The following is a 27,323-nucleotide window of genomic DNA, read 5'->3' on the forward strand; positions in this document are numbered from 1 at the left end:
GGATGCTTGTGACAGGGATGCTTGTGGCAGGGATCTTGTGACAGGGATTTTGTGACAGGGATCTTGTGACAGGGATCGTGCACATCCCGCACCAGCACCCCTGAACTTAAAACACAAGCTGGAAATAAAAATGACGTGAATAAAGTAAAACAGAAAGACAGGCCAGGTCATTCCCTGAGGTCACAGGGCAGGGAAGTGGCTGTGGGGATTCACAGGCTGCCTGAGTGCTGGGCACACCCACCTGGTGGGACTGGCCGGCACTGGGCTTGGGACAAGGATGGGGGACCCGAGGACCCTTTGTGATGGCCACAGTCACCCTCTCCCAGGCTCCCTCAGTCCTCCATCCCTGGCTGTGCGGGAGGGGGTGGGTGGAGGGTCTCTGGGACCCCATCCTGTCAGATGTCTGGGATTCCCAGACTTTCTGAAGCCCCCATATGTGTGGGAGGTGACCTGTGTCAGGGCTGCAGAACTCAGCCAAACACCCATGCTGGGTGCGCAGGGAGGTGTTCCAGAGTGGGATGGGCACCCCGGGTAGGGAGGGGAGCCTTCGGGTGGGCGGTGTGCCCAGGGTGGCACGTGGTGCAGGCTGGGCAGAGAGTGGCAACCCAGCTATTCCTGCCTGGTGCGAGTCTCCTGCCATGGGCTTCGGGGTGCCCTGGAGGAGGCAGGCAGCAGCAGGGCCAGGGCTGTGGGGAGGGTGCCAGGGGACCCTGGGCTCCAGTGATGCAAACCCCGGGAGTGGGCCCAGCATAACCTGGGCCGACAGAACCACAGGGGGTGGGCAGGGGTCTCCGGCAGGGGCGGTCGTTGAGGGCAGGTGGCTCTACCAGCGCCTGGCTCCTAGCCCCACCCTCTGGCTTCCCCTCCCTGTCTCAGTCTCCACAGCCTCAGGGAAGCAGGGCAGTGCTGGCTCGGGTTCAACCTGTTCTGGGCAGGGCAGGAGCTGCTGCTGCTGCTGCCACAGCCAGTGCTGGGGCTAGATTCCAGCTTCTGTTTGCTCCACTTCACCTGAGCGCCTGAAACCACCCTTGCACCAGCCTTAGCCTCACTGCCCTCCACTCCCAGAGCCGCAGGGACTCTGCTCAGGCCTCAGCCCTCCCTCCCTCCTTCACACACACATACACACATGCACAGACACAATAACACACTGGGACACACGCAGACACATGCACATATACACATGTAGACTCATGCAGACACATTGAGACACAGACAGAGACCATATACACAGAAACACACCGAGACACACATACACAGACACACATAGGCACACGCACACACACATGCAAATACAGCATATATATACACACACACACACACACACAGACACACATGCACAGACACACACACACACACACAGACACACATGCACACACAGAAACACACATGCCCCTGGAGCAGGTTGGGACTCACTGTCTCTGGCAGCACTGGCTCCTGCCCAGGCCACCCTGGCTCGGTGAGGAAATCCAGCACTAGGAGGCTGCTCTGCCATCTCTGCCCGCCTCTTCTTTGCCCTCCTGCCACCCCCAGGCACCCCCAGGCACACAAGGGCTGTGGCATAGTGCACTCTGCAGCAAGCCATGAGGCCCCCTTGCTTCCCATCCCACTAGGTTGAGGCCTGTGTGTTTTCGCTGTCACAGCAGGCATGCACAGGTCTCTCATGGTTTGCATTTCCCTGAAACTAACCGTGTGGCCCATCTTTTGGGGTTTTCTTGCCATCTGCTTCCTTTGGTGACATGTCTGTCAAGCCCTTTGCTGATCTTTTTAATTGGGCTGTCATGTGATTGTAAATATTTTCTCCCAGCCTGTGCTTTGTCTTTTCAATGTCTTAATGTGGCCTTTGACAGAAGAAAAGTTTTATATTTCACAAAGTCCCATAATTCAGGCCTGTTTTGGCCCCAGAGGATATTTGGCAGTGTCTGGGGACATTTTAGTTGTTACCGCTGGAGAGTACTCTTGCTAAACATCCTCTGGTGCACAGAGAAGCCCCACATAGGAGTTACTATCGCCACATGGCGATACTACAGAGGCTGAAGACCCTGGAGATCCTAACAGCACCAAGATTTTCTCTGTTTTCTTCTAGAAGTTTTATAGTTGTATATTTTACATTAAGGTCTATGATTCATTTAGAGTTAATTTTTGTGTAAGGTGTGAGATGTGTGTGTCAAGGTTCATTTTTTGCGTATGGACATTCAATAGATCCAGATCCGTTTGTTGAAAAGACCGCCCTTTCTCTATTGATTTGCCTTTGCATCTTTGCCAAAACTCACTTGACTATATTTACATTGATCCATTTCTGGGCTCTCTAGTCACTGAGCTGAGTCTACGCCTTCACCAATAGGTCAACGTGTTGATTGTTGTAGCTTTATAGTCAAATTAGGTAATAAATATATAGTGACGTAGCAGTGAAATCAGATCATGTGATCAGAAAATAATTTTCCTAAATTTCCTAGAGTAGTTTGATTTTCATATAAATTTTTGAATCAACTTATCAACATCTACAAAACATTCTGCTGAGAAAGTTACTGGGATGTATGAATATTTAGATCAATTTGGGGAGAACTGACATCTTAACAATATTGAATCATCTAATCCATGAACATAGTATATTTTTCTATTTGTTTAGGTCACAATACTCTTTTTGTTACATCTGTGCCCAAGTTTTTATTTCTTTTTCTTGCCTTAATAACTTGGCTAGGCCTTCCTGTAAAATATGAAACAGGAATGTGAGAGGTGATATCATACTTTTACAATGGTAATCAGCCTTTCACCATTTAGTATGTTAGCTTTTTTAATTTTTTTTTTCAGCTTTGCCTTTTATTAGGTTCAGTTCTCTTACATTCCTAGTTTTTTGAAAGTTTTTAAAAATCATGAATAAATGTTAAATTTTATTTTATCATTTTTTGCTTTCAGTGTTTTCAACCTGTGTTGGTAGGTGCCTACACACTGAGGATTGTTTTCTCAGAAAATGGAGCTCCTTTATTGTTATGTGAGGTCTCCCTTACCCCTTGTAAGTCCTTGTTCTGAAGCCTACTTTGTCTGAGACAGATGTAGCTGCTGTAGCTTTATTTTAACACGTTTCTATGTTATAAATTTTCCATCCTTTACTTTAAATGTATTTGTCTTTATATTTAAAGTGGGTTTCATATAGACGGCATATAGTTGGGTCTTTTCTTTATTCACATTAACAATCTCTTTTCATTGGTGTGTTGAGATTGTTTAATATAATTATTTATTTATGTTTTTGGAGTTTTTTTCATTTTTTAGGGATGGTGTCTTATTCTGTTGCCCAGGCTGGAGTGCAGTGGTGTGATCATAGCTCACTGCAGCCTCTGAACTCCTGGGGTCAAGCAGTCCTCCCACCTTGGCATCCCAAAATGTTGAGATTACATGCCTGGACCACAGCTTCTTGCCATATGCTTGGATTTAATTTATCATCTTGCTAGCTCTTTTCTATTTATTCCATCTGTTGTTCCCTCCACTCCCTTTCCTGCCTTCTTTTGGATTAACTGAGTAATTTTTATGATTCCATTTTATTTCCACTATTGGCTTATTTGTATATTATAAAACCTAGTTGTCTTAGGTTTTATAATATACATCTTTAAATAATTAGGTTCTATCAAATGATATTACCTTGTTCTATGTGTCATATAAAAATTTTATTTATTTATTTATTTATTTTAAATTGCATTTTAGGTTTTGGGGTACATGTGAAGAATATGCAAGATTGTTGCACAGGTACACACAAGGCAGCGTGATTTGCTGCCTTCCTCCCCTTCACCTATATCTGGCATTTCTCCCCATGCTATCTTTCCCCAGCTCCCCACCCGCTGCTGTCCCTCCCCTATTTCCCCCCAACAGACCCCAGTGTGTGATGCTCCCCTCCCTGTGTCCATGTGTTCTCATTGTTCAACACTCGCCTATGAGTGAGAACATGAGGTGTTTGATTTTCTGTTCTTGTGTCAGTTTGCTGAGAATGATGGTTTCCAGGTTCATCCATGTCCCTACAAAGGACACGAACTCATCATTTTTGATGGCTGCATAATATTCCATGGTGTATATATGCCACATTTTCCCTGTCTGGTCTATCATCGATGGGCATTTGGGTTGGTTCCAGGTCTTTGCTATTGTGAACAGTGCTGCAATGAACATTCGTGTGCACGTGTCCTTATAGTAGAACTATTTATAATCCTTTGGATATATACCCAGTAATGGGATTGCTGGGTCCAATGGAATTTCTATTTCCAGGTCCTTGAGGAATCGCCACACTGTCTTCCACAACAGTTGAACTAATTTATACTCCCACCAACAGTGTAAAAGTGTTCCTATTTCTCCACATCCTCTCCAGCATCCCTTGTCTCCAGATTTTTTAATGATCACCATTCTAACTGGTGTGAGATGGTATCTCAACGTAGTTTTGATTTGCATTTCTCTAAGTGTCATATAAGAAATTTATAACTGCATATTCTCAATTCCTTCCTCCCACTGTTTGTGCTATTACTGTCAAACATTCTATTTTAAATTATACTATAGATATATATTACATGACCATGATTTTTTCCTGTCAGTTATCTTTAATTGCTCTAAGCAATTAAAAAATAAGAAAGAAAGAAATTATATTTGTACCTTCATTTATTCCATTTCCACTGCACTTTGCTTCTTTGTGTAGATCCAAGTTTCTGTCTGTTTTTGCCTGAAGAACTTCCTTTAACATTTTTTATAGAGAGGGTCTTCCAGTAACAAATTCTACAGTTTTTGTTTGTCTGAGAAAGACTTTATTTCTCCTGCTTTTTTTTGAAAGACATTTGCACTGGATATAGAATTCTGCGTCAAAAGGTTTTTGTTGTTTGTTTTTCTTCCATCCCTGGCTGACTTTGTTGCTGATGAGAAGCTCGGAGGTCTGCTACCGTATTTCCATTTTTCCTGTGTCTATATGGAATGTACCTCTATTCTCTGGTTGCTTTCAGGATTTTCTCTTTTGTCTTGGGTTTTCAGCAGTTTGACTGTGATACACCTTCAGTTTTTAAAAAATGGTACTTACCGGCTGGGTGCAGTGGCTCACACCTATAATCCCAGCATTTTGGGAGGCCAAGGTGGGTGGATCACCTGAGGTCAGGGGTTCCAGACCAGCCTGGCCAACATGGTGAAATCCTGTTTTTACTAAAAATTCAAAAAATTAGCTGGGCCTGGTGGTGGGCGCCTGTAATCCCAGCTACTTGGGAGGCTGAGGCAGGAGAATCATTCGAACCCAGAAGGTGGAGGTTGCAGTGAGCTGAGATTGCGCCATTGCATTCCAGCCTGGGAGACAAAAGTGAAATTGTCTCCAGGAAAAAAAAAAAAAAAAGGTACTTATTTTGCTTGGTATTCTCTGAACTTGGCCATGTGGTTTATTGTTTGTCAACAATTTTATAAAAATTCTCACCCGTTATTTCTTCAAATATGTCTTTTGCACTGTATTTTCTATCTTTTCTTTCTGAGATTTCACTCATACATATGTTAGATTACTTAAGATGTCCCATAATTCTTGAACAATATGGGACATTCCCCCCTTGTCATTATTTTTTCCTCCGCATTTCATTTTAGGTCATTTTTACTGACCTGTGTTCAAGTTCAGGGACCCCATCCTGCTGTGTCAAGTATATTCATGAACCCACTGGAGACGTCTTCCCACGGCTGTTACTTTGCTTTTCATTTCAGCATTTCCATTTGATTTCTTCTAGTTTCCATCTCTCTGCTGAAGCTGCCTATCTGAGATTGCGTACTGCCCCCCTTCTCCATTAGAGTCCTTAGAGTCTTTAGTCTTTAGCATATTCATTGTATTTAAAATGTCCTGTCTGTCTGGTCCAACATCTGTGTCATATCTGAGTCTGCTTCTTTTTTTATCATTATTATTTTGAGACAGGGCCTCACCCTGCTGCCCAGGCTGGAGTGCACAGGTGCAGTCATAACTCACTGCAGCCTTGACCTGGGCTCAAGCGATTCTCCTGCTTCAGCCTCCCGAGTAGCTGGAACCACAGGCGTGCACCACCATGCACAGCTGATTTTTTTATTTTTATTTTTTGTAGAGGTAGGTCTCCCTATGTTGTCCAGGCTGGTCTCAAACTCTTGGACTCCAGCGATCCTCCTACCTGAGCCTCCCAAAGTGCTGGGATTCCAGGTGTGAGCTGTGGAGTCCAGCCTCTCAGTCTGGTTATTCTGCTTGCTTTGTCTTGATAGTCCGTTATCTATTTATCTATTTACTATTTATTGATTGATTGAGATGGAGTCTCACTCTGTTGCTCAGGCTGGAGGCAGTGGTGGGATCTCCACCCAGTACAACCTCCACCTCCCGGGTTCAAGTGATTCTCCTGTCTCAGTCTCCCGAGTAGCTGGAACTCCAGGCATATGCCACCATGCCCAGCTAATTTTTTTAGTCGAGATGGGATTTCACCATGTTGGCCAGGCTGGTCTCGAACTCCTGACCTCAGGTGAACCGCCTGCCTCAGCCTCCCAAAGTGCTGAGATTACAGGCGTGAGCCACCATGCCCAGCCTATTTATTTATTTTTTCGACAGGCCTCATCAATTTGTTGAAATCCAGGCATCGTGCAGAGGACAGCAGAGACCGAAGTAATTTCTTTTGTTGTTGGAAATGGGCATGACTTTCTTTTGCTCTTCCTTTACTGTGGACCTGGGGCTAATCTTGTCCGGAGGTGAGCGGGGTTGGAGCCTGGTGTCGTCATGGTTGTCCGGGGAACACCACAATCATCAAATCCCTCTAGCACTACCTTGTGTTTACCACAGAGAGGGCTGTTCCCAGTGTCCCACCCGCCTGCGGCTGTAAGCTTACCTTTGTCCTGTGCTCAGAGGGGGTGTCCACACTCGGCGCCTCTCCCAGGACACTCTAAGGTCACTTGTTACAGGGTGCTTGTCGGCAGGTGCTGGAGCGGGGGGCTGTTCGGTTTGTTCTGATTAACCCTCTGTCCTAGGGTCTTCTGGGTCTTCTTGGGACTCCTGTCCTACACTCAGCGGTAGCTCTGGGCCCAGCATGTGGCTTACCCTTCTCCAGGGCACATGGCTGTTAGGATTCCTCCAGCTTCAGTGGTTTCTGCCAGTGCCCTAAGCGTGACAGTGTTTTTGCCTTTCCTCCAGCAGTCTAAGCATTTTGCTGCATTGAGGAGAATGACCTTTGCCAGCTTCGTGTTCTGGGGACAGTGGCTGTTTTTCTCCTCTGCTGGGCCTACACCACAAAGAGAACACCCGGTGAAATCCGTGGGGACCTGCAGGGGGGGGTGGATTTCCCTTCAGTCCGCGGCGCTCAGGGTTTCTATGCTCTCCCATTACCCCACACTGACCTTCGCCAATCCATTAGTAGAGGCAGCGTTTTGCCATGTTGGCCAGGCAGTCTTGAACACCTGACCTCAGGTGATCCACCTGCTTCAGCCTCACAACGTGCTGGGATTATGGGTGTGAGCCACCACACCTGGTCAAAACAGAGTTTTATAAACTTTGACATACGTGCACAACGGTGAGACCGTCATCACTGTCCTTCTTGCTGGTGTCCAGCCTCATCTGTCTCGGCAACGGCCCGCTTCCCGCCTCCTCCTGCAGGGGCCCGCTGCCTTCCCTCCGTTCTGGGTTGTTTGGTTGCCCTGTGACCTCAGCTCTCAGATGGTTTCGAGAAAAGTCATGACTTTTCAGGTTGCTCGGTGCCTTTGGTTGCCGCTGCTGCTGCTTAAGGGTGGGGGCCAGGCTCTTTCCAGCTCTCTGCATCCTAAGTGGAAGCTGGGAGTCACCTCTAACATTCACTTTCCCCAGAGTTTTGCAAGCGTCTGCACTTAGGGCTCCCGCTAGGTCCTCCTGAGGGGGCAGCAGGCCTCACTAGCTCCTGTACAAGTGGGACAGATGATGACCGAGGGACTGGGGAGCAGCCCAGCTGCTGCCTGAGACTGTGGTGGAGACATGTCTAGGCTGTTTCTCAACTCATGATGCTGGTACTTGCTGGTGTTTCGGCGTGTTTTGAAGAGGGTGGGGGGTCTAGAGCTTCCCCAGCCCTCTCTGCGGCTGACTGGCCTGGCCTTCTCCTGGGGTCACCTCTTAGGCCTGTCCCTGTGAGCTTCTGATACCACCTAGGCCACCGTCCTCCAGGCCCACACCTGGAAATGGAGGCCGACTGGGAGGTTGACTTTGACGCATGAGGCCTTTCTGGCAGTCTGGGAGTGAGTTGGGCTGGTGTGGAGGGTGGGAGGGGTCAGGTTGCTGATTCTCGTGGGGGCCCTTTGGATCGCTGATGGGCTCAGGGTCTGCCTGCTGGTGGAGGAGTATGCTGTGTTGCCTGACCCAGGCAGCCGGGAGCCCTCAGCCTCCTCCCTCTAGTGAGCTATCTGCATTTTGGGGGGAATCACGATGGAGTGGGGCACTGGGGGGTGGGAGCCCAGGGGAGACAAAGGAGGGCAGCTCAGGGCATCACTGAGCGTGGATCACTGAGCTTGAATGGAGTCCAGGCCCGTGTTAATTTCATCCCTGTCCCACAGCCCCGCCCTGGAGGTCCCGCAGGGACGTGCAGCCAGTCCCGCCCCTCACCAGCCCTACCTATTCCCACAAGAGCTCAGCAAGCCCAGCCTACTGGTCTGTCCAGCCTAGGCCTGGGGGCTGTGCTGGTGCCATGTCCTGGTCTCCTTTTCCAGCCTGGGGGGAGGATGGTGCCAGGGTCCAAGGTGGGCCATGCAGTTGTCACATTGGGGTTCCTGTCCACTCATGCTCTCGAAGCTGAAGTACTGGCATCTCAGGGTGCATTTCCTAGAAACAGAGCCTGGCCTGGAATTCTTGTGCAGGAGATACAGATAAGCCAGGAGGCGGGGCTTCAGCCTGGCCTCCCAGGACTGGAAGCAAGAGGCTGCCTTCTGATCCTCCTTGTCCATCATTTGCTGTGTGTCCCCTGGGGCAAGCACCCCCAGGATGTGGGGCTTCCCTTTAGCCAAACAGCTCTTCACTGAGCCGCTGCTGTCAACACTCAACAGCTGGGGGATAGGCACACCATCCAGATCAAAGGAGCTGGGGAGGACCCCAGCAGCACCCATGACCGACCACGCCTTACCCCAACACAGCCCCCCTGCATAGGAGGTTAGCGCCCTCTGGGAGAGCTTCCCCAGGATCGAATTGGTCCCAACACCTGGGGAAAGTGGCACTAACCGGCTGAGTGCCATTGCCTGGGGCTGTGACTGATGCCTGCCATCCCTTCTCCCTCCATCATGCCAGATGGCTGGGAGCTTGACTAAGCAGCCTGTGGCCACCAGGGCCTTAGCATGCTCACACTGTGGCACTTGGCATTTGTGGGAAGTTGTGTGCATGGCAGCACCAAGACATGCCCCGGTGGGTCACCCGCCCACCCGAATTGATAACAGCATTCGTGCCGCCACATGACGCTCCTGGCCAGTTACCCCTGCCAGGATGGGAACTTCCTTCTCCCTGCTGGATTGTTGGCACCAGGATCCCGAAGTAGCCAGGTGGAAGCTGGCCAGTAAGACACAGCTTCTTAATAGTGTCGTCTGGTGGAAGCATCCCCCTCTGTCAACCAACAGAGCCTAAAATTGCTGGAAATAGAGCCACGAATTTGGTCCACTTCTTCCCCTACACCAAGTGCATGACCAGGTCCTGCCCTCAAAGCTCAGCCCGCTGGGAGGGTTCCCCCATCGCCACCATCACCATCACCTGAGTGGGCTGCGGTGCAAGAGCAGTCGCTCGGGGGCTCTCTAACGTTTCTAGCTAACCCGCCAACGGTTGAAGTTCAGGCCCCTTCCTTCTCCATCCACTGGCCAGAGGGACCTCTGCAGGAGGGCACGGGTGTGGACTGAAGAAGGGGTGCCTGTGTAACACTGGTAGATGGCGTGGGGTTTCCGATCCCTAGGTCACATAGCTTTCCTTTGCCCTCTGCTTGTTCGAAGCCCCAGGTCGTATCTTTTCCCATATATGCTGGAGACTGCTGGGCATGCCTGACCTTCTGACTTGGTGGGTCAGACAGGTTCTAGCTCCAGATGGCTGTCTCTGACCACACGGTCACTTGAGGTCCATGACCAGGCACTCTTTCTCTAGAGGGTCCAGCGGGAGGCCAGGAACCTCTTTCTAAATGGCACGGTTCTCTGCAGGGCCTTCCTCTGGAGCCCAAGGAGTCGGGCCGTGATTCTTCCTTGGGGCTCTCCAGGGGCTCTGTGTGTGCAGTGTCTTTCTCCATTGCGGATACTTCTTGTACCGTGGGATTTGCCAGATTTTATGGCAATAACCTCATGCTAATAAGATCATGATGTAGCAGGCCCCTAAAGCTTCACCGAATTTCTCTCCCAGCCTGGCTCGTGTGCCGGTACTTGGGGCGTCCAGAGTACTTGCCCCTGCTTGCTCATCAGTTCCTTTAACATCATGCTGTCAATACAGTAAACTAAAGTGACAATCTGTGGAATGTCCAGAGGCCCTTTTCCCTTTGGACTATATTAGGACAAAGGGCAGGAGAATTAGCATATCCCTGGGGCAAAACTGTGACTGTATACTGCTGCCCATCCCGTGTGAATGCAAACTGCTTCTCACACTCCCTCCCGATGAGATGTACGACAATTCATTCACAGAATCTGTAGCTACTGATACCAGGTGCCAGAGGTGGTGTTAATTTAATCTAAGATTAGATGAAGATCCCCCGTCTGGCCTGGCGGCCCATTTGGTGTTGCTACTTGGTTGAGTTTGAGGTCTGCAATCATCTGTTCTGATTCAGCCAATCTGCAGAGAGGCCAGAGAGGGGAAATCAGGAGATAGATAATGGGGGTTACTACCTAGGCATTCTTTAACCCTTTGAAGGTGGCATCAATCCCTGCCATTTCCCCTGGGAAGTTATAGATTTACTGGGGGCTAATTGACATACAATAAACTACACATATTTAAAATATGGAGGGTTTTTTTTTGAGATGGAGTCTTGCTCTGTTGCCCAGGCTGGAGTGCAATGGCTTGATCTCGGCTCACTGCGACCTCCACCTCCAGGATTCGAGTGATTCTCCTGCCTCAGCCTCCCGAGTAACTGGGACTACAGGTGTTCACCACCATGCCTGGCTATTTTTGTGTTGTTGTTGTGTTTTTAGTAGAGACAGTGTTTCACCATGTTGGCCAGGCAGTCTTGAACTCCTCCCTCGGGTGAGCCACCTGCCTCAGCCTTACTTTGAGGTTCATTGTTACAGGTATCAATCATTCATCTGTTTTTATTGATGAATAACATGAATGGATGTATTTGTTTATACCCTCACTTGTTAGGGGTGACTTTGATTGTTTCTGCTTTGGGCTGTCTATGATCCAGTGCTATAAACATTCACGTACCAGTCTTTGTGGAGACAAATGCTTTCATTCCCCTGAGTAAATACCTAGGAGTGGAATGGATGGATCATATGGCTGGTATGTGTTTAACCTTGTAAGACTGTACCAAATCGTTTTTTTAAGTAGTTGTGTCATTAATCTTTCCACTCATAGTGCATGAGAGTTCCAGTTTCTCATATCTTTGCCAAAAGTTGGCATGATCAGTTTTAAAGCAAAAAAAATTTAACCTTTTTTTTTTTTTTTTTGACACAGAGTCTCACTCTATCACCAGGCTGGAGTGCAGCGGCACAATCTCAACTCACTGCAACCTCCACCTCCTGGGCTCAAGGGATTCTCCTGCCTCAGCCTCCCGAGTAGCTGAGACTACAGGTGCACACTACCACACCCAGCTAATTTTTGTATTTTTAGTAGAGACAGAGTTTCACCATGTTGGCCAGGATGATCTTGACCTCTTGACCTCATGGTCTGCACTCCTCCGCCTCCCAAAGTGCTGGGATTATAGGTGTGAGCCACCGCACCTGGCCCAAATTTAACCCTTCCTAGTAGATGTGTAGTGGTATCTCATTATGATTTTTAATTTTCATTTTCCTCATGATTCATGATGATGAGCATGTTTTCATGATCTTAATTATTATCCATATATCTTCTTTGGTCAAGCGTATAGGAGATATCTGTATATCTTTTTTGCTCATTTTTATAGGGTTGTTTTCTTAGTTTTTGAAAATATACAGAGAATATGCAATGAATATTCTGGATGTAAGTCCATCATAATTCTTTCCTATCAGCTGATGGCTTGGTTGTTTAAAATTCTCTTAAGACTGCCTTTCAAAAGAGTGGAATTTTAAAATTTTGATGACGTTCAATGTGTCCATCTTTTCTTTTATGAATTGTGCCTTTGCTGTCATGCCCATTTTGTGACTAACCCAAGGTCACAAAGATTTTCCACCATATTTTTGTCTAACAGTTTCACAGTTTTCTATTTTACATTAGGTCACTAGTTCATTTTAAATTAATGAATTTGAATATGGTTTGAGGTACTGGTTGAAGTTATTTTGTCTTTTTGCATGTGGATATCTAATCTTTCCACCGTCATTGGTTGAAAAGATACACTTTCTCTATTAAACTGACTCTGCACCTATGTCACACTAGCTGTTCTCATATGTGTGTTCGCATATGTGTTCTCCACAAATGCTCCAAAATGTCATATACAGAGCCTCTAAGTTCCTTGCTTCTTAAAAGTGGTTGCTCACTTTGGGAGGCCAAGGTGGGAGGATCGCTTGAGCTCAGGAGTTCAAGACCAGCCTTGGCAACATAGTGAGACCTCATCTCTACCAAAAAAAAAAAAAAAAAAAAAAATCAAAAAATGAGGTGAGAGGATCTTGAGGCCAGGAGGTTGAGGCTACAGTCAGCTGTGATCGTGCCACTGCACTCCCAGCTGGGCAACAGAGAGAGCCCCTGTCACAATAAAAAAAATAAAAATAAGGAAATAAAATAGAACAGTGGTTGTTTAGGAGTTATTAATGCAGGTTTTTCCCATATCTTTGTAAACAATTTATGCCATGACTATCAGTGCTCTCAGGACTATTGGAAGTAGAGTCCTCAGCATTTTTAAGTCTAATCAGACTACAGATCCAATTCCAGAAACTCTAAGACCAATTTAGGGGACTCATCCTTAAAATTCTGTCCCCTCTAGAATCACTCTTAGTACATTGTATGACTTACCCAGAGAGACAAAATCGGTGGGATACAGATAGATATAGATATACACATAGATATAAATGTAGATATCAAAATTGATAGAGCTATATGAGAGAGGATTTATTATGGGAATTGGCTCATGCAATTCTGGAGGCTGAGAAGTCCCACAATGTGTTTTCTGTAAGCTGGAAAACCAGGAAAGCCGAGAGCATGGCTCAGTCCAGTGTGCAAGACTCAGGGCCAGGAAAGCTGGTGGTGCGACTCAGTCTGTGCAGATGATGGCCTGAGAACCCAGGGGACATTTAGTGCAAGTCCTGAAGTCCAAAGGCTGAAGAACCTGGAGTTCTGATGTCCAAGGGCAGTAGAAGATTGATGTCTCAGTTCCAGGAAAGATAGGCAGGTAGAGAGAGAGAGAGAGACTGGGCAAATAGATCATTGACCTTTCTGTCCTATCTGGGTCCTTAGCTAATCAGATAGGGCCTGCCCATATCAGGTGAAGACAGATCTTCTACAGATTCAAACACCAATCTCTCCTGGGAATCCCCTCGCAGGACACCTACAGATAATGCTTTACCAGCTATCTGGGTATCCCTTCAAGTTGACAACCAAAAGTAGCATATAATTGTTCGTAGAGGTCTATTATGATTCTTTGTATTTCTGTAGTATCAGCTGAATATCTCCTTTCTCATTTTTGTTTTAGTCTTATCTTTTTTTTCTTCATCTAGCTAAATGTTTATCAATTTTGGTTATCTTTTCAAAAAACAACTCAATTTCATTAATCTTTTCCAGTCTATCTTATTTATTTACGCACTGCTTGTTGTTATTTTCTTCCTTCTCCTAACTTTCAGCTTAGTTTGCTCTTCTTTTTCTAGTTCTTTGAGGAATAAAGTTAAGCTGCTTATTTGAGATCTTTTCTTTTTCTTCACATAGGTGTTTATCACTATAAAGTTCTCTCTTACAACTGCTTTTGCTGTATCACACAAGTTTTGGTACGTTGTTTCCATTTTCATTTGTCTGAGATATTTTTTTTGGTGTCCCTTTTGATTTCTTCTTTGACCCATTGGTTCTTCAGGAATGTGTTGTTTAATTTACATATATTTGTGAATTTTCCTATCTTTTTCCCTGTTACTGATTTCTAGTGTGAGACCAAACTAGAAATTGGAAATGGTTGGAAAAGATGCTTGATATAATTTTAGTCTTTTTAAATTTGTTAAAACTTGTTTTGTGGCCTAACATATGATCTATCCTAGAGAATGTTCTGTGAATACTTGAGAAGAATGTATATTCTGCTGCTGTTGGATGGAATGTTCTGTGTATGTCTGTTAGGTCTGTTGGTCTAAAGTGTAGTTCAAGTCCAATGCTTGCTTCCATACTGATTTTCTGTAGAGGTCTTTTATCTTGCATTGCTGTCTATTTCTCCCTTTAGTTATATATTTAGGTGCTTCAATGTTGGGTGCATATATGTTTGATATTGCTATATTCTCTTGGTAAATTGATCACTTTATCATTATGTAATAATCTTTTTCTCTTGTTAGTTTTTGACTTAAAGTCTATTTTGTCTGATATAAGTACAGCTACTCCTGCTCTCTTTTGGTTTCCATTTGTATGAAATATCATTTTGATTCCCATCACTTTCAGTCTACGTGTATCCTTAAAGTTGAAGTTAGTCTCATGTAGGCAGCATATAGTTGGGTCATGCTTTTTAAATTCATTCAGCCACTTTGTCTTGTTTTTTAATTTAAAAGATGAGATCTCACTATGTTTCCCAGGTTGAGCTTGAACCCCTGGGCTCAGTAATCCTCCTACCTTAGCCTCCTGAGTAACTGGGACTACGCTTTGGCTATTCTGTGTCTTTTGATTGTAGAATTGGATCCATTTACATTTAAAGTAATTATTAACAGGTAAAGACTCACTATTGCTGTTCTGTTAATTGTTTTCTGGATGTTTTATACATCCTTTGTTGCTTTCTTCATTTCTTACTATCTTTCTTTGTGATTTGATAATTTTCTGTAGTTGAATGTTTTGATTTTGTGTACCTACTATAGGCTTTTGACTTGTGGTTACCAGGAGACTTACATTACACATCATATAACAGTCTATTCTAAGCTAATAATAGCTTAAGTTCCATGCAAAAACTAGAGTGCTACTCTTCCTTTCCCACATTTTATGTTTATGATGAAATCTGCAGAGAAATTACTGGTATCTATAGCCATTCTTTCCTTCTCCCAGCTTTTTGCAACCACTTAGCTGTGCTGATCACTTCAGTGTTCTGAGTGGGGTGAGAAAAAGCGGGCCTCTTGGGAAGTTTCTCATATGGCTGGGGAGCCTGGTACTCACTCACTTTCCTCTGTGGAAAGGTCATGGACCTGGTAGATCTCTTTTGTCAATGAGCTATGCTGCCTTGAAAAAGGGGTCATGTGGGATAAAGTCAAACTGTTCTTGTACCCTCTTCAATGCATTTGCTATCAGATTTTTTGCTATAACAGTGCTAGAATTTCTCCACTGGACTCCTGGACTTCCACAAAGATACTCTCATCTACAGGTAATTGAAAGATCAATGCTTCTGTGTAAGGATGATAGTAGAAATATCTTATTCTGCCATCTTACTGATCTCACTCTTTTTAATTCCTGTTGTCCATCATAAGGTACTTCGGATAAGATCACTAAAATCTTGTCACAGAAACTGGGTATACGTATGATGCCTGCAACCACTTCTTACATATTTGGAAAGATAATGTCCTCCCCATTCAGAAAAGTGGGTAGAGGAGAAGAGGAGTAATGGAGAAGAAGAAGACAGGGAAAGGGAAGAAAAGAAGGAACAGAAAGAAGCCAAAGGGGGAAAAACGTCAAATAATTTTTCTGCTTCAATTGTTATGGTTACATATTGTTTTCTTTAGTCTGCCGATGTGTGGATTACAGTGATTGCTTTTTGAATGCTGAACCCATCTTGCATATCTAGAATAAATCCCATTTGATTGTACTTCATAATTCTTTTTGTTTATTATTCAATTAACTTTGCTAATGTTTAGAATGCCTTTGCATTTATATTCATGAGAGATATTGGTCTGTAGTTTTCCTTTCCCACAATATCTTTATCTGAGTTTTGGTATTAGGGTAATGCTGCCCTCATAGAATGAGTTAGAAAGTGTGTCTGTTGCCCTGATATTTTGGTAGAGAATTTGGTATTACTTCTTCCTTAAAATTTTAATAGAATTCACTGCTGAAACCATTTAGGCCTGGTAATTTCTTTCTAGGAAGCCTACTATTATGAGTTCAATTTCTTTAATAGATACTGGGCTATCCAGGCTATTTATTTCACCTTGTGTGAGTTTTGGGAATTTTTGTCTTCCCAGAAATTGGTCCATTTTATCTAAATTGTGAATTGTGTGGGCATAGAGTTATTTATAGGATGTCTTTATGATGCTTCTCTAGTCCTTGGGACCAATAGTGATGTCACTTTTTCATTTCTAATATTGGTGTCTTTTCTCTTTTTTTCTTGCCTAACCTAGCTAGAGGTGTATCAATTTTGTTAATATTTTCAAAGCACCTGCTTTTATTTCTGTTGATTTTTTCTGTTTTAAATTTCATTGATTTATCCTCTAATTTTTAATTTTTTCTTCTGCCTCTTTTAGGCCTAAGATGGGAGCTTAGGTTACTGATTATCTTTCTAATAATATGCAGTTAATGCTATATTCAGCATTGCTTTTGCTGAATTCTACAAATTTTGATATACTTTATTTTCATTTTCGTTTAGTTAAAAATATTTTTTAAATTTCTCTTGGGACTTCTTTTCAACTTGGATTACTTAGAGGTGTGTTGTTTAATTTCTAAATATCTGGGAATTTTCCAGCCAGCGTTTTGTTTTTTATGTCTGGTTTAATTACATTGCGGTCTGGAAACACTTTACACAATTTCCATTCTTGTCAATTTGTTAAAGTATGTTTTATTTCAGAATGTGTCTATCATGGTGAATGCTCCACATAAGCTAGAGATTAATGTGTTTTATGCTGTTGCTGGATAAGGTAGTCTAAAATGTCAATTAGATCAAGTTGAGCGATACTGCCATTCAGGTCAACTTTATCCTTGTCTGTTTTCTGCCTTCTTGACCTATCAGTTACTGACAATGAGGACTTGAAGTCTCCAGCTGTAACAGTAAATCTGTCTATTTCTCCTTGCAGGTCTTCCAGCTTTTGCCACATGCATTTTGGTGCTCTGTTGTTAGGTACATACACATTAAGGATTGTTATATCTTCTTGGAAGCCTGGTTCCTTTATCATTATGTAGTGCCTTTTTTATATAATTTCAGTTTTACTTTAGATTTGGGGGTGCCTGTGCAGGTTTGTTACATGGGTATGTTGCATGAACCTGAGTTTCAAATCATCCCATCACCCATGTAGTGAGCATAGTATCCAGTAGGTAGTTTTTAAGGCTTTACCCCCTCTCCTTCTCTCCTTTCTTCAGTAGTCCTCAGTGTCTGTTGTTCCCATCTTTATGTCCCTGTATACCCAATGCTTAGGTCTCACTTATAAGTGAGAACATGCAGCATTTGGTTTTCTGTTAATTCAGTTAGGATAACAGCCTCCAGCTGCATCCATGCTGCAAAGGACGTGATTTTGTTCTTTTTCATAGTTGTGTAGTATTCCATGGTATATATGTACCACATTTTCTTTATCTAATTTGCCACTGATAGGCACTTAGGTTGATTCCATGTCTTTACTATTGTGAGTAACATTGTGATGAACATATGAATGCATGTGTCTTTTGGTAGAATGATTTGTTTTCCTTTCGGTATATAACCAGTAATGGGAATGTTGCATTGGATGGTAGTTCTGTTGTAAGTTATTTGAGAAATCTTCAAATTGTTTTCCATAGTGGCTGAATTAATTTACATTTTCATCAACAGTATATAAGCATTCCCTTTTCTTTGCAGCCTTGCCATTATTTGTTAGTTGTTTGACTTTTATTAATAGCCATTCTGACTGGTGTGAGATGGTATCTCATTAGGGTTTTTATTTACATTTCTCTGGTAATCAGTGATAGCATTTTTTCATGTTTCTTGGCCATTTGTATGTCTTCTTTTGAGAAATATTTGTTCATGATTTTTGCCCATTTTTTACTGGGGTTGTTTTTTGCTTGTTGAATTGTTTAAGTTCCCTATAGATTCTGGATATTAGACTTCTGTCAAATACATAGTTTGAGAATATCTCCCTTATTCTGTAAGTAGTCTGTTTATTTTGTTGATAAACCTCAGAGTTTACAATATACATTTTTAATTAACCTAAGTCCATATCCAAATAACACCATTTCACTTCATCAGTAGCACAGTTACCCTATAACAGATTAGTCCTGTGTTAGTCCATTTTGGATTGCTATGAAAGAATGCCTGAAACTGGGTAATTGATAAAGAAAAGAGGTTTAATAGCTGTACAAGAAGCATGATATCATCATCTACTTCTGGTGAGGCCTTGGGAAGGTTTTACCCATGGCAGAAGGCAAAGAGGGAGCAGGCATGTCACATGGCAAGAGAGGAAGCAAGAGAGGTGTCAGACCCTTTCAAACAACCAGCTTATTGCTGCAGGGAGGGCACCAAGCCACTGATGAGGGATTCACTCCCATGACCCAAACACCTGTGTCTAGGCCCAACTTCCAACATTGAGGATCACGTTTCAACATGAAATTTGGAAGGGACAAATATCCAAACTATTTCAAGCCCTGATTCCTCCTCTCATCCCTTATAACACTGTTGTCATTTATTTTACTTATCCATATGCCATAATAACCCAATGCATTCTTATTAATATTATTTTAAACAAATAGTTACCTTTAGATTGATTTAGAATAAGAAAAGATCTTATTTTTACCTTCATTTATTCCTTCTTTTATGCTCTTTTTTTCTTTATGCAGATTCAAGTTTCTGACCTACAATTTTCATCTGTCTTAAAAAAAAAAACAACATTTCTGTCAGATGCAGTGGCTCATGCCTGTAATCCCAGCATTTCTTGGAGGGCAGATCTGGTGATAAATTTCTTCCATTTTTGTTTGTCTGCAAAAGTCTTTACTTTCTCTTCACTTCTGGAAGACAATATCACTGGATATCAGCTAGGTGCAATGGCTAGCACCCATAATCCCAGTGCTTTGGGAGGCTGAGGCAGGAGGATCACTTTATCCCCAGAGTTTAAGACTAGCCAGGGCAACATAGTGAGACCCCGTCTCTACAAAAAATAAAAACATTGTCAGGTTTGGAGCAGCATACCTACAGTCCTAGCTACTTGGGAGGCTGAAGCAGGAGGATTTCAAAGCGCTAGAAGTCAAGGCTGCAGTGAGCTATGATCACACCATTGCACTCCAGCCTGGGCAATAGAGTGAGACTGACTCTGAAAAAAAAATTTTTTTAATGATAGCCTAAGAGCTGTGAGAATTAATGTGAATTGCAGAATACATTTATGATCAACACTTTGAACATACTTGTGGCCCTGGTTCCTCTCAGGGCTTTAAAAATTACACATAAATGATTTTAAAGTTACATGTAAGTATACATGCACACACTCCAATTATTTCACCTTACTGTCTTCTTGCTTGCAGTTTTCTGACAAGAGGTCATCATAATTCTTATCCATATTTCTCTCTAGGTAATGTGGTATTTTTCCTTTTGTTGTCTTTCAAGAATTCTTGTTGACTTAGGTCTTCTCAGATTGAATATTGTATGTCTACAAGTAGTTGAGGCTTTTTTAATGTTTAAAAAATTCGGCTTGGTGTTCTCTGAGCTTTCTGGATCTGTAGTTTGATGTCTGTCATTAATTTTGCCAAGTACTAAGCTATTATAACTGCAAACCTCTTTTCTGCTCTGTTCCTTTTTTCTTCTTTTTCTGGTATTCCCACTATAAGTATGTTACATTTCAAATATTTGCCTCAGTTTTTAGTTGCTCTGTTCTCTTTCTCTCTCTCTCTCTCTTTTTTTTTTTTTTGCTTTTCAATTCTTCTTTTTTTCTTTTGCATTTTGGGAAGTGTCCAAGCTCCTTAATTCTCTCCTTAGCTGTGCTTAGACTATTGACAATCCCATAATCCCATTGAAGGCATTCTTTGTTTCTGCTAAAATGTTTTTGTATTTCTAGCATTTCCTTTTGATTCTTTCTTAGGACTTTCATATCTCTGCTTACATTACCCATATTTTCTTATATTTTGTTCATTTTTTTATTAGTGCTCTTAACATGTCAATCATAGTTATATTAAATTCCCTATGTGATAATTCTGATGTCAGTGTCATATCTGAGTCTGGTTCTGTTATTTGTTTTGTCTTTTCAAGCTGTGCCTTTTCTTACCTTTTGGTGTGCCTTGTAATTTTTTGTTGAACGCTAGACATATTTTATCAGATAATAGAAACTGAAGTAAATAGCCCTATACTGTGAGGGTTTATGTTATTCTGATAAGGAGTCAGGTATGTGGTGAGAATAGTGTTCTATAATGTTCCAATTAAATATCGGTCTTACAGTGAGCCTGTGCCTCTGGCTGAAACCTTCACAAGTATTTCCCAGTGGCATAGCTTTTGCAATTTGGGAGTGAGAGGAAAGCTAGAAGGGGCTGAAGTTGGGGAAATGCCCTTCACCGAGGTGGGACAAGGATCTGGAAAGTATTTCCCCAGGAGAGTGGTCTTTTGTTATGGAAATTACTCTGGGCCTGTTTCTTGATGATGACTCTTCACCCCTGCACCCTATCAGAGCCACAAGCCTCTTCTGGGCTCTTCACAGTGAGAACCTGGTATGGTTCCTGCAGGTAAAATCTATGAAAGTGGGCAGCCCCCAAGACTGCATACCCCCAGGGTCTTCTTACTCTCAGGGTAGCAGCCTGCCTCTAGCAGTTGGTCAGAATTGCCATTTAAACGTTGTGTCTGTTCATGTCTCCCGTGGCTTCTACTCCCAGTAAGCCAGTCTTGGCCGCAACTTCTGGGCTCACCCATTTCCCTGATTTCAGGAGAGTGATCTGCTCTACAATGTCAAGTCTCTGATGGGTCTGAGAAAGTTAGTGACTTTCAGGTCATTCTGCTTTTTCTTGTGGAAGAATGGGAGCTCTTTACATGTTGGGGCTGAAGAAAAAGATCCATTCTTTTTTCCAAAATTTTTTTGCCCCTCTTTTATTCTCCTTCAGGCCCTCTGATTACATGTACACTGGGCCACTTGAAATTGTCCCATAGCTCAATGGTACTCTTCCCATTTTTTAATTCCTTTTTTTTTTTTATCTCATTTGGAATATTTTCTATTGGTATATCTTTAGTAATTCCATCTAGTGTATTTTTCATCTCAGACATTGCCATGTTTATATTGACAAGCTCAGTTTGGTTCATTCTTGTATTTTCCACATCTCTGTTTAGCTCTTTGTGCACAGGGAACACAGTCACAATAACTGCTTTAATGTCCTTGCCTGCCAATTCTAACATTCATGTCTGTTCTGGGCTTGTTTCCGTGGGTTGATTTTTCTCCCCATTATGGGTTGTATTTTCTTTCTTCCTTACAGATCTTGCAATTTTTTATTGGCTGCGGATATCGTGAATTTTGCCATGTTGGATGCTGGGTATGTCTGCATTCCTGTCAACACGGCTGAGCTTTGTTCTGGGATGCAGTTAAGATACTTTGGAACAGTTTGTTCCTTTTATATATTGCTTTTACGACTTGTCAGGCAGGCCTGGACCATGACTCCATCCCGGGGTAATTACCCCCCTGCTGGGGCAAGACCTTTTTACTGGTACTCTACCCAGGCCCTGTGAATCATGACATTTTCCAGTCTGGCTGGTGGAAACTGGTTCTTCTCCTAGCTCTGCATGGGTACTGGGTACTGGGTATTGAACCCTTTCAGTTGGTCCTTCCAGGCTTGGGTCATTCCCTCCCAAGCCTGTGATGATCATATCCTGCTGAATATTTTGGGGGAAACTTCTGGAGATCTCCATGGTTCACTCTTTCTACTAGTCTCTTCTCTGCCCTGCAACCCTAGCCACCTTGGTCTCCCCAAACTCCCAACTCCATTTCCTTAACTCAGAATCACTGGGCTCTGCCTCAGTTTCCCTCTCTGTGTTGCAGTCCAAAAACTCTCTCAGGGCAGCAAGACAAAATTGTAGCGCTCACTTTGTTTGTCTTCTCTTGGGGATCACTGTCCTTCTTTGCCTGGTATTCTTTCTTGAAAACCAGTGTTTCTTTCTTTCTTTTTGGTTTTCAATCTTTTTGCTTATTACTTCAGCTGAGAGGGGAAACCTAGTTCCCATTACTTCATCTTTGCCAGAAGTGGGTGAAAAACCTTGGAGAGTGACATCAGTTTTGACTTATTTTCTGGCTTTGGAGGGAGGGCAGTTTCAAGGACTTCTAATTGTTCTTTCCTGCCTTAGTAGGTCTTCCTACAAAGGTCAAGGAGCTGACGAAGGGGTCTGGCTGCTTATGGGTCCATGTTGATTATTCATGCAGGAACTAGGGGAGTAATCTTCAAATGCGTTCATGAACATAGCCCACCCCATGAGATAGACCTGGGCCAGGATTCAACTTATTATTTTTTTTTCCCATTTATTTATTTTATTGCATTTTAGGTTTTGGGGTACATGTGAAGAACATGCAAAATTGTTGCATAGGAACACACGTGGCAGTGTGATTTGCTGCCTTCCTCCCCATCACCTACATCTGGCATTTCTCCCCTTGCTATCTCTCCCCAGCTTCCCACCCCCCACCGTCCCTCCCCTATTTCCCCCCAACTGACCCCAGTGTGTAGTGCTCCCCTCCCTGTGTCCATGTGTTCTCATTGTTCAACACCCGCCTATGAGTGAGAACATGCGGTGTTTGATCTCCTGCTCTTCTGTCAGTTTGCTGAGAAAGGATTCAACTTATTACCTAACTGCCCTATGCTGTTTCTTTAATGGGGGGCCCATCACGGTACTTGGGTCCCCACAGACTCCACAGCAACAGCCCTGCAAAGATAGGTGTGTCCTTCTGTCATCAGCTGTGATGTTCTGATTCAGTGGCTGTAGGTTCCTTTGGAGAAATGGGACATACCACAGATTGCATTCAGTATGCTGTTTCAGTGTCCTGCCTCATGGGAACCCAGCCTCTCTTTCTATTGATGACTCTGCGTCTGAGAACTGGCTCAGGTCTGGAAATGGTCAAGGGGTCAGGACTGCATTTGAGAGGATGACCTCAGCCTCAGGTCACCCAGTCCTGGTCCCTTGTTTCTTCATTAAATGGTAACCTAGTTGGCCGCCCACCTGTCCCCTCTGAGAGCATGATGCTCTATTACTGTTCTCATAGACCCCCGTGGGTAAGCCCAGCTGGTGCCACTTCCACTTTGCTGCCTGAATTCACTTTCTGTGGCTGACATAACTAAGAACCACAACTGGGGGACTTAGTAACAAGAGGGTATTCCTCTTAGTCCTGGAGGCCGGAGGCCATGGCCAACGTGTCACAGGGCTCGTTCTTCCTGAGGTCTCTCCCCTTGGCTTGCAGGTAGCTGCCTTCTGGCTGTGTCCTCATAGGGTCCTTCCCCTGTGTGGATGTCCTTGTGAGGAGACTAGGACCTCCCCCTGGGTCCTAGTCTCCTCTTCTCACAAGGACATCAGTCAGGTTGGATTACAGCTGCTAAAATTTGGATATTTGTGCACCCCAAACCCCAGGTGGAGACGCAGTCCATCACTGAAAGTGGAGGTCTAACGGGAGGTGTTTGGGTCATGGGGGCAGATTCCTCATGAAGGGATTAATACCCTCCTGGGTAAAGAGGGGCAAATGAGGTCTCACTTTATTAATTCCCTCGAGAGTGGGTTGTTAAAAAGAGGCTATCACTGATGGGCATTTGGTTTGGTTCCAGGTCTTTGCTATTGTAAACAGTGATGCAATGAACATACATGTGCATGTGTCTTTATAACAGAACGATTTATAATCCTTTGGGTATACAACCAGTAATGGGATTGCTGGGTCAAATGGAATTTCTATTTCTAGGTCCTTGAGGAGTTGCCACACTATCTTCCACAATGGTTGAACTAATTTGCACTCCCACCAACAGTGTAAAAGCGTTCCTGTTTCTCCACATCCTCTCCAGCATCTATTGTCTCCAGATTTTTTAATGATCGCCATTCTAAAAAACCATCATTCTCAGCAAACTGACACAAGAACAGAAAACCAAACACCACATGTTTTCACTCATAGGCGGGTGACAAACAATGGGAACGCTTGGGCACAGGGAAGGGAACAACACTCACTGGGGTAGGTGGGGGGGGTGGAGGGGAAGGGAGGGGAGGAACAGGAGGGGGGGGGGGAGGATGGGGAGGGATAACATGGGAGAAATGCCTGATGTAGGCTACAGTGGGGGATGGAGACGGCAAACCACCACGGCATGTGTGTAGCTATGCAACAATCCTGTGGGATGCAGGACGTGCACATGTTCCCCAAATACAATTGAAAAAAAAAAAAAAGAGGCTGGCACCTCCCTCCCCTCTCTCTTGCTCTCTCGCCATGTGGTCTCTGCACACACCGGCTCCCCTTTGCCTTCCACCATGAGTGGAAGCAGCCTGAGGCCCTCACCAGCAGCCGATGCAAGTGCCGTGCTTCCTGAACAGCCTGCGGAACTGTGAGCCAAACCAACCTCCTTTCTTTACAAATGACCGGTCTCAGGTATTCCTTTACAGTAACGCAAGCGGGCTGAGAAAACTGGTGCGGAGAATGGGGGGTTGCTCTAAAGATACCTGAAATGTGGAAGTGGCTTTGGAACTGAGTAATGGGCAGAGGTTGAATGAGTTTGCTCAGAGGAGGACAAGAAGACGAGGGACAGTTTTAAACTTCTTAGAGACGGGTTAAGTGGTCGTGACTAAAATGTAGATAGACCTGTAGGCAACAGAGGCCATCCTGATGAGGTCTCTGATGGAAATGAGGAATGTATTGAGGACTGGAGCGAAGGTCGCCCTTGCTACACTCTGGTGAAGTTTGCAGCTGCATTATGTCCATGCTTTAAGGCTTTGTAGAAGGCTAACCTTAAGAGTGGTGACCTAGAGTATTTAGCAGAAGAAATTTCCAAGCCGCAGCGTGTTCTGAAAGTGCCGTGGCTACTTTTAACAGCTTTCAATCAATACAGCAGTAAAAGAATGATCCAAACTAGAATTTCTAATAAAAAGGGAAGTAGAGTATAAAAATTTGGAAAAATCTTAGCCTGGCCTGTGGTAGAGATGCAAAGAACATATTCAGGAGAGGAATCTAAGGGTCCTTCGGGACATGGGTTGCTAGAGGGATCAGCATGACTGAAAGAGCATAGTGCTCACAGTCAAAACAGTGGAGAAAGAGCCCTGAAGGTGTTTTGAAGAGCTTTGGGGCCACCCTTCCCATCACAGGCACAGAGGCCTAGCAGGACAGAATGGCTTGGGGGATCAGGCCCACCGTGCCACTGCTGTGGACCACCTTGGGATGCTGCTTACCGCATCCCAGCCACTCCAGATCCGGCCATGGCTCCAATGGCCCCAGATACCAATTGGGCAGCCACGCTGCAGAGCGCAAGCCACGGGCCTTGCTGGCTTCCCTGTGTTGTTAGGTCTGCAGGTACCCAGAATGCAAAAGTGGTGGAGGCTTGGCGGCTTCCATTTAGATTTCAAAGGGTGTTTCGGAAAGCCTGGGTGCCCAGGCAGAAGCCTGCTGCAGGGGCTGAGCACTTCAGAGAGATTCTTCTAGCGGAGCTGTGGGAATGGGGCTGCCGGGGGACCCCAGAATTACAGAGATACCAGCAGTATGCAATCTCAGCCTGGAAAAGCCCCAGGCATTTGACACCAACCTCTGAGAGCGGCCACGTGGGCTGGGCCCAGCAAAGCTATGGAGACAGGGCTGCCCAGAGTCCTGGGAGCCCACCCTTCCTTCCAGTGTGGGATACGGGACGTGGAGTCAAAAGAGACTTTGGAGCTGTAAGATTTAGTGTCTGTTCTTCCAGGTTTCAAGCTTGTGTGGGGCCCGTTCTCCCTTTCTTTGGGTCAATTTCTCCCTTTTGGAATGGGAATGTTTACCCAATGTCTGTCCCACCATTGTGCCTTGCAAGTAAATGAAGCGATTTAGATTTTATAGGCTCATACCTGAGAGGAACTTGCCTTGAGTCTCAGATGAGACTTTGTACTTTGGACTTTTAAGTGGATGCAGGAACAAGTTAAAACTTTAGGGGACTCCTGAGAAGGGATGATTGTATTTTGCATGTGAGAAGGACATACACTTTGGGGGACTGGGGAGGAATGCTGTTGTTTGAATATTTGTCCCCCCAGCCTCATGTTGAAATTTGAAGCCCAGTGTTGGAGGTGGGGGTCCGATGTGAGCTGTTGGGTGATGGCGGTGGATTCCTCATGAGTGGATCAATGGCCTCCCTGGAGGACGGTGAAAACTAAGTTCTCACTGAGTTCCCAGGAGCACTGGTTGCTGAGAAGAGCCCAGTACCTCCCCTCTCTCACTTCCTCTCTTGCCATGTGGGTTTGGACGCCAGCTCTCCTCCCCTCCTGCCATGAGCCAAGTTTTCTTCCTTCAGGACCTTGGTGGCTCTCAGCAAAAGCCACCCATTCCACAGCTCTTTGGTTAAGGTTTCCCCAGAATTTTCAAGTTCCAGGGACATAGCACCAGGTGGTATGTGATCACAACCCAGGACATGAGTGTTCTGCTGTAGCCTGCCAGGGGCTCCTCCCACTCCTCCCCTGCTCACCCCCAAGGGGGGTTCCCCCTTGTCCTGATCAGTGAGAGAGCTGATCACAGAGCCCACACCTGAGTTCAGCTTCCCCGTGCCATGCCTGGCATCAACTATCTGAGGCCCGTTCCCCGAAGCAGAATCTTTGGTGGGGTTTCTCAAGCCTGGTATCTGTTGGGAGAGGGGTGCCCCTCTGGGAAGAGAAGGGGCTGAGAGCACAGGCAAGCAAGAGCGGGTCTCAGAAGCAGACAGCCGCAAGGAGCTCTAAGGCAGGAACCCCTGCAGTAGGCTGGAGTTTGAGGCAAGGGGCTGGGTTTCATACTCCTGGGTGGGCACTCCCAGCGTGGGCTGCTCCTGGCCTGGACGTAGCCTCCTGTTTGCCTGAGAACGAGTCACTGAGGAGGGGCAGCTGTGCCTACTTGCAGCCAACCTCTATGTCTGGGAATGGTTGCGCAACCAGTGTAGGAGTCAGATGGGGCCGAGGGTGTAGGGGCCAGGCAGAGCAGAGGCTGGGATAGGGACCCGGTGGGGTAGAGGGGATGGGGACCCAGTGAGGCACTGGCAGCATGCTCCAGGCTGGGCAGCTCCAGGCACCTCCTCCTTACCATGTACCTTCCTCACAGGGCATTGGGAAGGT

This window comes from Sapajus apella, unplaced genomic scaffold, assembly GCF_009761245.1.
Source record: "Sapajus apella isolate SASKATOON/1434 unplaced genomic scaffold, GSC_monkey_1.0 scaffold181, whole genome shotgun sequence".
In the NCBI taxonomy this organism is placed as follows: domain Eukaryota; kingdom Metazoa; phylum Chordata; class Mammalia; order Primates; family Cebidae; genus Sapajus; species Sapajus apella.